Source organism: Misgurnus anguillicaudatus, chromosome 6 (genome assembly GCF_027580225.2).
Source record: "Misgurnus anguillicaudatus chromosome 6, ASM2758022v2, whole genome shotgun sequence".
NCBI lineage: Eukaryota > Metazoa > Chordata > Actinopteri > Cypriniformes > Cobitidae > Misgurnus > Misgurnus anguillicaudatus.
Window position 1 is genome coordinate 27,523,158 of NC_073342.2, and position 12,082 is coordinate 27,535,239.

Consider the following 12,082-nt stretch of genomic DNA (forward strand, 5'->3'; position numbering starts at 1 on the left):
GTGTATTGCTTTATTCTGCATGTTAGCCTCTAGCATCTTTTTTGTGCATTACTCTAATCTGCATGTTAGTCGTGCTAGCAACTAACCGCGGCAGAGCCGCGGTCAAGCCTCTAGCATCTTTTTTTGTGCTAGAGACTCTTGTATCACCATCGGCGCCAAACCGGACCACCGCGGCCGAGCCTCTAGCATCTATTTTGTGTATTGCTTTATTCTGCATATTAGCCTCTAGCATCTTTTTTGTGCGTTACTCTAATCTGCATGCTAGTCGTGCTAGCGACTAACCGCGGCAGAGCCGCGGTCAAGCCTCTAGCATCTTTTTTTGTGCTAGAGACTCTTGTATCACCATCGGCGCCAAACCGGACCACCGCGGCCGAGCCTCTAGCATCTTTTTTGTGTATTGCTTTATTCTGCATGTTAGCCTCTAGCATCTTTTTTGTGCATTACTCTAATCTGCATGCTAGTCGTGCTAGCGACTAACCGCGGCAGAGCCGCGGTCAAGCCTCTAGCATCTTTTTTTGTGCTAGAGACTCTTGTATCACCATCGGCGCCAAACCGGACCACCGCGGCCGAGCCTCTAGCATCTTTTTTGTGTATTGCTTTATTCTGCATGTTAGCCTCTAGCATCTTTTTTGTGCATTACTCTAATCTGCATGTTAGTCGTGCTAGCGACTAACCGCGGCAGAGCCGCGGTCAAGCCTCTAGCATCTTTTTTTGTGCTAGAGACTCTTGTATCACCATCGGCGCCAAACCGGGCCACCGCGGCCGAGCCTCTAGCATCTTTTTTGTGTATTGCTTTATTCTGCATATTAGCCTCTAGCATCTTTTTTGTGCTTTACTCTAATCTGCATCCGAGTCGTGCTAGCGACTAACCGCGGCAGAGCCGCGGTCAAGCCTCTAGCATCTTTTTTTGTGCTAGAGACTCTTGTATCACCATCGGCGCCAAACCGGACCACCGCGGCCGAGCCTCTAGCATCTTTTTTGTGTATTGCTTTATTCTGCATATTAGCCTCTAGCATCTTTTTTGTGCGTTACTCTAATCTGCATGCTAGTCGTGCTAGCGACTAACCGCGGCAGAGCCGTGGTCAAGCCTCTAGCATCTTTTTTTGTGCTAGAGACTCTTGTATCACCATCGGCGCCAGACCGGACCACCGCGGCCGAGCCTCTAGCATCTTTTTTGTGTATTGCTTTATTCTGCATGTTAGCCTCTAGCATCTTTTTTGTGTATTGCTTTAATGTGCATGTTAGTTGTGCAAGAGATAGATAGATAGATAGATAGATAGATAGATAGATAGATAGATAGATAGATAGATAGATAGATAGATAGATAGATAGATAGATAGAAAGATAGACCTTTGAAGGATAGGGAATGCTACCTTACATCTGGTGCCTCTAGTGGCTACAAAGGGGAGAAAAGTGAATCTCTTTCACTACACTTGTTGACTATTTAAGGCTACCCAGGTGGAACCCACAGACAAGGCACTTCCCTGAGCACGCAGCCAAGAGCGCTGGGCCGTCCGCCCTCCCCACCTCGACTGCTCAACAGTCACGCCTCTAACACACCGGGCAGCACTCAAAAGTGTCACCCACCAACTGGCACAGCCACTAGGGTCTTATGTCAGTTGGCACGGTTAGCGATCGGAGTGCCCGATGGCAGAGGCCACACTGCATATTGCTGCCTAAGGTGCAGAAAGAGTGGACTACCACAGCACCCCGACTGAACAGACTCGAGTCAGTTCAGCGGTACAAGCCTAGTGGAGAACTCACCATAGCGAAGCCTTTGATTCATCTAACAAGTGTTAGCTTACAGAGAAACACCGGGGCCTATCAACACCGCACCAGATTAATCATAAACGAATCACTTAGAATGGGACTTATTGGGCTGGATTATAATCATAGTAAAGATTTGTAGAGAAGAAGAAGTGTTAGACACTTAAGACTGACCGCTAGTGTTAGTACTAGATAGATAGATAGATAGTATCTAGATAGATAGTTAGATAGATAGATAGATAGATAGATAGATAGATAGATAGATAGATAGATAGATAGATAGATAGATAGATAGATAGATAGATAGATAGATAGATAGATAGATAGATAGATAGATAGATAGATTCCACATACCGTGTTCTCCTTAAGTCATGCTTCTCTGAAATGCGTTGATTTTGTCTGCGGTGTGAAAGTGATTTTTATAAACTTAGTGCACCCAACTATAATAAAAGCTTTATCAGTTTTTAAAATGTATCCTAATACAGAATGTCTGTTTTATATTTATGTTTGAGTATTGTTGGTTTTGAATATTGTTGTAATGTTGTTTATGTTTTATTTCAATTCAATTAGTCTATTACGAAATACAGACTGTAATTTTAAACATGTTGTAATGGATCGAAGGTCAGCATGATGAAAGAAATAGAGAGGTCAGACATAATTTTTTAGTTTAATTTAAGTTTAGTTTGCGAATTTTATTTCATATTCCTTGTCTCTTAATTTGAATCAATGTTTCGTTGAAAAGTTTTGTGAATATAAATAAATAAGAACATTAAAAGAAACCCTGTGCAAGTTGTTGATGCATTACAAATACAAATATTTTGTGTGTGGGGGGGGTGCTAGAATAATATAAGACTCACAAACAAATTTCTGAAGGTTTCAAAATATTGTCTGGTATCGTTACCGTCAAAATAATCCAGATATGAATGTTTGCCGATATACTAGAGTAATAAGTTATTTTACACATTTATGCGCATGCTCAGTGTGTGTTAATGGTCATGTTTCATGTTTATGGTCGTGTATAGTGTGGACGAAGATATTTTTTGAAATGCCAGTATAGACGAGGATCATTTTCATTTTAAAATGCCTTTTTAAAACAGATGCTTTAATGTAAACATGGCCTGTATAGCCCTAACTGTGGGTTCAAATTTAGCCATCATTCTGCGTCACAGAAAACTATTTTTTACCTCGTGTCAATGAATGAGTCATGTTAACCGGACATTTGCAATTGTGTTTTTAATTTGTTGTATTGATTACTTTAATAAATTTTTTGTATTTGCACTTTTCGGCCATAAACGTGATAAACAAGTCTTCAATACGTAGATTATAAAATTATGTGATTATAAACATGGTTGCCAGATCCGCGAAACAAACCAGCCTGATGGCCATTCAAAATTAGTCCAAATAGATTAAAATGAGTATTACATGTTGGGGTTTTTTAAGTAATTAATATAATATTGTGTTTCTATCAATTAATTTTAGTAGTTGAAGGCAAATATAAAGTATTAAAGCATACAAGTCTTCATAGTCGGGGTAACTTTTAAGGATAGTCCTAGATTAAGACATTTTTTGAGTTATCTCAACTGAAAATATACAGATCTTAAAACATGCCAGTGCCATTGATTTGTCTCAAGATATACACCAGTAGCATCTTTTTTAAGGCATGATTATAAAAGATGTTTTAACAATTTAATTTAACTAAGTATAGTCCTGGCTTTAGCTAAGCCTTGTCTGAAGAGTGTTAATTTAACAATGCGGGTTTTGCTGTGTACATACACATATCGGTGTGTTATATAAATATTGTACATCGATGAATTTTTTGATCCAAAAATGAAAGCTTGTTGCCTCTAATTCAGTGTTTTTGATTGGCCTGCTATCAACTTTCTGGAAGTATCTGAAGTCAACATGAATCACGTGACGCTGAAGCATTTTGAACTCTTGCTGTCGTAACTCTCCCCTTTAAGAGTTGGGTGTTGAACTTCATTGGAATTTTTTTTAGCCTAAACTTTCAAATGTGACCACTTAACTAACCAATAAACTTTTATGAACTATTAATGGATTTTTCTTCTGTGTGTGTTTGAAGTGATTGTAATGTAATTTGTTTACATGTATAAAATACTGATAAGACTATAAAACTGCACACTTACCTTTATAATGAGAGTCAAACAGGGCAGTAAAAGGTCAGCGGTTCGAGCCCCGGTTAGGTCAGGTGGGCTTTCTGTGTGGGGTTTGCATGTTCTCCCGGTGTCAGCGTGGGTTTACTCCGGGTATTCCCGTCTCCTCCTACAGGTAAAAACATGCAGGTTAGATGAATTGGAGATGCCAAATTGCATTTTTCTTCATCACATGACTGTATATAATACATTTTTACTTATTACAGTTTTTCTCAGTCTCTTTGGAGCATTTCTCAGATTAGAAATAAAATTTTTATCATGCAGATTATTATAATAATTGTCCAATATACAATTTAGCATTAAAAATGGTAAAAAGGTGAATTCATCACAGTTTACATCAGAAAATACTGACACTTATAATTGTGTAGGTACACTTGGTATATTGACAACATGACTAAACATTTTGACCGTCTTGTTCATGAACAATGACACACTGATTTGCTATTTTGATGGCACTGACATGTTCACTGACGTAAAAATTTACTTTTGAGAGATGAATTAAGGATTTTGAACAAGTTACAGGCTTTTGCAGGACATTCATAATGTTTATACAGATTTTTCTGATTTTAAGCTTCAAAACAACTGAGAAAAACTGTAATTAATGCACCAGGAACTAACATGAATAACTGTGTTGATATTAACTAACATTAACAAGAATTAATACATGATGAAAAACTATATAGTTGATTGTTTGTTCATGTTAGTTGATGGATTTATTAATGTTAATGTTAAAATGTTACCAAATATTCGATAAAAACTTTACTTTGACATTAAAGCGTGTGAATGACAATGTTTTTTCTTTGAAATGTAATAATTTTTACTAACCTTTTATAATAAAAGAGAAGAGTTGAGAGAGATGAGAGTTTGGTGTTGCTCTTTGTTGACTGATGATGCGTCACGGTTGTCACGGCAACTCAACTCTCATCTAGAACTTAATGCAGAAACACTCAACATTAATATACAATATAAAAATACAACATTATTCACTATAGCACTGCTTTCATTGTCAATAGGATGAAGTTTTTATTTTTAAATGTTTTTAAACATTTTTCCTGAAGGTTTTAATACACTGACAATATTTTGATCATCCAATAGCACTTGAAAGGTGTGTCCCAAATCACACACTTATGCACTATTCTAAGCCATTTTCTAGTATGAATATTGTAAGTAGTGTTTACACTAAAAATACCCAAAAATAAAGTGTACTTGAAGTATGCGAATGATGCACTTCAAGTGCACTCCACTACAAGTGTGCAACACTTTACACTTAATTCAATCAATAGTCGCGGCTTCCCATACGACAAAAAAATACATTTCTCTGGCCAAAAATATGTTTTAAACTCCTAAGACCTGGATGTCCACATATGTGGACATCACATTTTTTGGTTGTTTGCACCATAACACTTAATTCTGTGTAACTGGAACCTGTTGTACACAAACATGGACAATTACACTGCTTCATGTTCAAAGAAAATATTTGGTTTTTATATTTATTGGTTCTTCCTAACCCCAAAATATCTGAAAGAAATCTGAAAAAAAGACAAACCAATTTTTTTTTATTTGAAAATACATTTCGTTTTAACCTTCATACATTAGCATATATTTTAAAATGTATTTCAGGGGGCAATTTTACAACCTATACACCAAAAAAAAATATATTGTTCCTGGCCAAAATATAAAAAAAATTATAAAATGTATAAATATGTTTAAAATATAAAATTATCAGTATATTTTTGCAGTTAAATATATAATTAATTTTAACATTTTCAAAACTTTTCTACCATACGATGTGAATATAAATGCTTTAAAAATACATTTATTTTTAAATTACATTTTAAAATATATAAAAAATAATTATTTTGTAAATATATTTCAGCAAATTTTTTTTTGACATTTTCTGTATATTTTGAAATATCTTTTAACATATATTTTTGCCGTATGGGTTTGCTTACATGGCGAAAGAGAGGCGGGGCGAAGACAGTCTGATGCTTACTGAAGTCATGTTGAACAAAATAAATAACAATGATATTACAAGAACAGTGTACAAATTGATATTCATTGACTTGCATTGTACTACAGTATGAATTTGACGTCATCAGGGAAACGCTTACATTTCTGGTTAGTACAAAACCATTAAGTGTTATTTTATTTGAAATAATACGACTCTTCTAAAATTCATACACTAGATGGGTGAGTACATAGTGCGTAGTTTAAGTGCATAGTGTATAGTATGTCATTTGGGACAGAGCTTATAAATAGTTTTCACTACATGATAAACAAGTCTTCAATCAGTAGATTATAAAATTATGTGATTATAAACATGGTTGCCAGATCCGCGAAACAAAACCAGCCTGATGGCCATTCAAAATGAGTCCAAATAGATTAAAATGAGTATTACATGTTGGGGTTTTTAAAGTAAACAAGTTCATAAATTCATATATTTAATGTGTTTCTATCAATAAATTTTAGTATTTGAAGGCAAATATAAAGTATTAAAGCGCACAAGTCTGGATTATCGGGGTACCTTTAAAGGATAGTCCTATAGATTAAGACATTTATTTGAGTTATCTCAACTGAAAATAACTTGCACATACAGATCTTAAAATATGCCAGTGCCATTGATTTGTCTCCCACACAAGTAGCATCTTTTTCTAAGACATCAATTTAATTTAACTAAGGTCTAGTCCTGGCTTTAGCTAAACTTTGTCTGAAGAGTGTTAATTTAACAATGGGGGTTTTGCTGTGTACATACACATATCGGTGTGCTATATAAATAATGTACATCGATGTATTTTTTGATCCACAAATTAAAGCTTGTTGCCTCTAATTCAGTGTTTTTGATTGGCCTGCTATCAACTTTCTGAAAGTATCTGAAGTCAACATGAATCACGTGACGCTGAAGCATTTTGAACTCCTGCTGTCGTTGAACTTCATTGGACTTTTTTTAGCCTAAACTGTCAAATGTGACTACTTAACTAACCAATAAACTTTAACTATTAATGGATTTTTTCAGTCTTACTAAGTCGTCTTTGTAGTAATGTTTTTTAACATGTATAAAATACTGATAAGACTATAAAACTGCACACTTACCTTTATAATGAGAGTCAAACAGGGCAACAAAATACTGACACTTATAATTGTGTAGGTACACTTGGTATATTGAAAACATGACTAAACATTTTGACTGTCTTGTTCATGAACAATGACACACGGATTTGCTATTTTGATGGCACTGACATGTTCACTGACGAATTAAAGATTTTGAATAAGTTACAGGCTTTTGCAGGACATTCATAATGTTAATACAGATTTTTCTGATTTTAAGCTTCAAAACAACTGAGAAAAACTGTAATTAATGCACCAGGAACTAACATGAATAACTGTATTGATATTAACTAACATTAGCAAGAATTAATACATGCTGAAAAACTATATAGTTGATTGTTTGTTCATGTTAGTTGATGGATTTATTAATGTTAATGTTAAAATGTTACCAAATATTCAATAAAAACTTTACTGTGAGATTAAAGCGTGTAAATTACAATGTTTTTTCTTTGAAATGTAATAATTTTTACTAACCTTTTCCAATAAAAGAGAAGAGTTGAGAGAGATTTTGGAGAGTTTGGTGTTGTTTTTTGTTGACTGATGATGCGTCACGGTTGTCACGGCAACTCAACTCTCATCTAGAACTTAATGCAGAAACACTCAACATCAATATACAATATAAAAATACAACATAATTCACTATAGCACTGCTTTCATTGTCAATAGGATGAAGTCTCTTATTTTGAAAGGTTTTAAACATTTTTCCTGAAGGTTTAAATACACTGACAATATTTGATTATCCAATAGAACTTGAAAGGGGTGTCCCAAATTGCACATGTATGCACCATTCTAAGCCATCTTCTATTATAAATAGTGTAAGTATTGTTCACACTAAAAATACCCAAAAATAAAGTGTACTTTAAGTTTGTGGATGAGGCACTCCAAATGTGCAACGCTACTTAAAGCAATCAACAGTCACGGCTTCCCATATGGCAAAAAAAATAATTTCTCTAGCCAAAAATGTTTTTTAAAAATATGCTAAATACATTTTGTAAAAAGTAAACCTTAATTTAATATATTTTTTATTTGAAAATATATTTAGTTTTAACCTTCATATTAACATATATTTCCAAATGTCAGGGGCAATTTTACAACCTATACAGCAAAAAATATTTTTTCCTGGCCAAAATATTAAAGTTTTAAAAAAATGATTAAGTATGTTTACAATATAAAATTATAAGTATTTTTATGCAGTTGAAAATAAAATTAATTTTAACATATTCAAAACTTGTCTCTTATGCGATGTGAATATAAATTCTATAAACGGTTTCATCGGACCCACGTGATACACGTCTGGATCTGAACTTTACTTCCGGTTTCGTTTTTTTTATGGTCTGACTAGTTGCTAAACTGATCTCTTGAACAAATGCCTCGTCGAAAATAACAAATGTTTTGGTTTCCTAGGTAATCTATGTGTTGTTTTTTTGCTTGTTATATAAATAAAGTATGTTTAAAGTACTTTGATGTTATTTATTCTTAGCAGAGTTTACCAGAAGTTACGTGCGGACCGCGACAGCCGCTTGTTTATGTTGTTACCTCTGAAACTGTCTATAATATATATATATATATATATATATATATATATATATAAAATGGTGAAAAATATATTTTTGTAAATATATTCCAAAATATATTTCAGGAAAGTGTTACCAAATTTTCAAGAAAAACTTTACTTTGACTTTTATAATTATATTTTTGCATTAATTTTAACATATTCAAAACTTGTCTCCCATGCAATGTGAATATAAATGCTTTAAAAATAAATGTATTTTACATTTAAATTTAAAAATGGTGAAAAAATATTTTTGTAAATATATTCCAAAAAATATTTCAGCAAAAATATTTTTTGGCCATTTTTTGTATGTCTTAAAATAGATATTTTTGGCCGTATGGCTTTGCTTACGTAATGTAAGAGAGACGGGCTTTCAGATGCAGTAAGAGTGAGGTTTACCCGTGAGACAGTCTGACACTTACTAAAGTCATGTTGAAGAAAATGATATCACAAGAACAGTGTACAAATTGATATTCATTAACTTGCATTGTACTAAAGTATGCATTTGATGTCATTGCCCTCATCTGGGAAATGCTTACACTTCTGGTTAGTACAAAACCATCAAGTGTTTCATTTGGGATGATACTACTCTTCTAAAATTCATAAATGTGTGAGTACATAGTGCGTAGTTTAAGTGAATAGTGTAAAGTATGTCATTTAGGACAGAGCTTATGAATAGTTTTCACTACAGGATTTGAAAAGAAGACCAAACATCATGATTATGCATCATTAGCAAGTCGTTTGGGCCCATTCTCAGTCCAAAACAATGAGAATCAGAAAATTAATTTCTGATCTGAGAAATTCTCTGAGAAAAACTGTAAATCATACTTTACAGTAAATACAAAATAACAAAACTAGAAAGCTTCACTGTATAATGTGAAAAAAAAATAATATAAACTCAAAATTTTCTCCTGTCCCAGGATGTCAGCAGATTCTCATCCACAATCACAACAGATATCTTTCCTTGCAGAGTACCAAATAATCCCTCATAATGTCTTATACAGTCATCTTACACTTCACACAATCATTCCCCTTCAGAAATTTATCAGTTCAGTTCACACAAAAACATATTATGGTAAAAAGGTCAACCATTCTACGTGACTTATGTGAAGAAACTTATTTCTAAATGTTTTGAGATGTAAGAAGACTATTCAACAGAAACCAGTATAATGAACTTTGACAGAAAAATTACATAAGCAATTAAAAATGTAGCAAACAGCAGACAAGTTCACATGATCAAGTGCATGATTGTATAAAAGCATTTACAATTTGTCCAAAACAATGAGAATTTGCTTATATGTTGTGCACAACTGAGTTAATGATGTGAAGGTTTAACAAAGTGTTTTAATAAATTTAAATCTGATCTGAGAAATGCTCCAAAGAGACTGAGAAAAACTGTAATACATTTCTATCTACCTATCATCCCTACTGAATAATCCAGCTAAGACCAGCATGAGCTGGTTTTAGCTGGTTTAAGCTGGTTCTCCCAACCTGGCAAAGCTGGTCGGGGCAGCTGGTCTTCCAGCCTGACCAGTTATGTCCAGCTAAACCAACTTAAAAAGTTACCAAAACACAGTTAGACCAGCTTGCTACACCAGCAAAACCAGCTAAAACCAGCCCACCTGCTTATGCTGGTTTTAGGAGTTTGTTTCAGTAGGGATGTATGGTACAATACAAACAATAAACCCTAACCATTAGTTTATTTTTCAGTGTTTAATTAATTAAATCTAGCTTTTGAGCTTTTATAATGGATGTTGTTCATTGATAAGTAACTTGTGTGTTGTCGTTTTATTGTGTTTGTGCTGCCATCTAGTGACTGTAATTACTGTAATTACTTAGCGAAAAGCGATTTTACTGTGAAATTGAACATAATATTAATTTTAAATAGAAGAATTAAAATAATTCACTTCAGTGTTGGGGAAAACGCGCGGACTGCAGTTAAAATCACTTAATTTCTTCTTTTGCTGGAGATACAGCTCAATAACAAACTTGATTTATATGATTAATTTGCTCTATTTCGTTACTTCTGTAAGCAATACTGCATTTAAAACGACTGCTATAAGCAAACATCATAAAAGTTTAATAAAAGACAAATACCTTTTGGAGGATAAATCCAGCTGCTGTCAGGAGGCACTTCAGATGTGACGCATGAACGAATCGTGCTGCTCCACGCGCGATGACTTGAGCGTGAGCTTTATGATGTCACGATATTAAAGCGTCGTGTCAGGGTGACCTTGACAACAGAAATGACTTCAGAAGTTACAAACATTAACTCTTTACCAGCCACTGACTGACTAGTTATCTAATCAATTAAGAGGCACCGCTTCCCCGCCAGTAACATGGTATATGCAGTAGGTGGCGCTGTTACCCATCTTATAAAACAGCAAATCATTACTTGTGTAAAGCCTACATTATTTCAAGAAAGTTTTACACTACTGGATATTTATTTTAATATTATTGCTAAGAAAACAATATGTTGGACTACAATATAATGAGAGAAATTAATAGTAAAAGTTTGGTTTGAGACTACACTGAAAAAAATGATTCTTTCAATTTGCTCAATTTTTTTAAGGTAAGTGGTTGCAATCAATTTATTTAAGCTACATTTAAACAAAACTTTTTTTATTGTATTTTACAATTGATTAAGTGTGGCTTAAATAGGTTGATTGCGGCCACTTAAGTTTAAAAAAAATGTAGTAAATTGAATTAATTTTTTTCAGTGTATTTAATGTTGGACCGATCAGTTAAATGTTTTAATTTGTTTTACTTATATACATACAGTCATTATACTGCAAAATATATTTTCTTACCCTACTGAAAATTCCAGCTGGGCCCGGCGTGGGCTGGTGAGCTGGTTGTGTCTGGTCTCCCAGCTTGGTTTTAGCTGGTTTTGCTGTTGTGGCAGGCTGGTCTAGATGTGCTTTGATCACTTTTTAAACTGGTCTAGCTGGACTAGCTTTGCCGGACGGGGGGGACCAGCTTAGGCCATGCCACCTATAACCAGCTAAAACCAGCTACCAGGTTGTGCTGGTCTTGGCTGGATTTTTCAGTAGGGTTAGTATTTTTGTTTTGTTTTCAGTATAGATATAAAAAAAAATATATTTAATTAAGATGTATTTTCTTGATGAGTAAAAGAAAATAGGTCTAGTATTTAGACCAAAAGTATTAAATTTTAGTGATTTTGTGCATAAAACAAGCAAAAAAATCTGCCAATGGGGTAAGCAAAAAAAATATTGAAAATTTTTCTTAAAAACTAAATTCAAGAAAAATTGAAGAAAAATTGGTAACACTTTACAATAAGGTTCATTAGTTAACATTAGTTAATCTATTAACTAACTTGAACAAACCATGAGCAATACGTTTGTTACAGGATTTATTCATCTTTGTTAATGTTAGTTAATACAAATTTAAGCTTTAATTGTTTGTTCATGTTGGTTCAGAGTCTATTAACTAATGTTAACAAGATTTTAATAAAGTATTAGTAATT

The 12,082-nt window shown here is 33.7% G+C and overlaps 1 long non-coding RNA gene across 1 annotated transcript; it reads right to left on the minus strand.

The window, feature by feature from the left end:
- Positions 1 to 888: 888 nt before the first annotated feature.
- On the minus strand, positions 889 to 7,627 carry LOC141364338 (uncharacterized). Its single transcript, XR_012370107.1, has 4 exons — positions 7,518 to 7,627; positions 4,764 to 4,869; positions 3,912 to 4,047; positions 889 to 2,166 (listed from the first exon to the last, which is right to left on the minus strand). It is a non-coding gene; the product is annotated as an uncharacterized lncRNA (long non-coding RNA).
- Between the last annotated feature and the right edge of the window lie 4,455 nt (positions 7,628 to 12,082).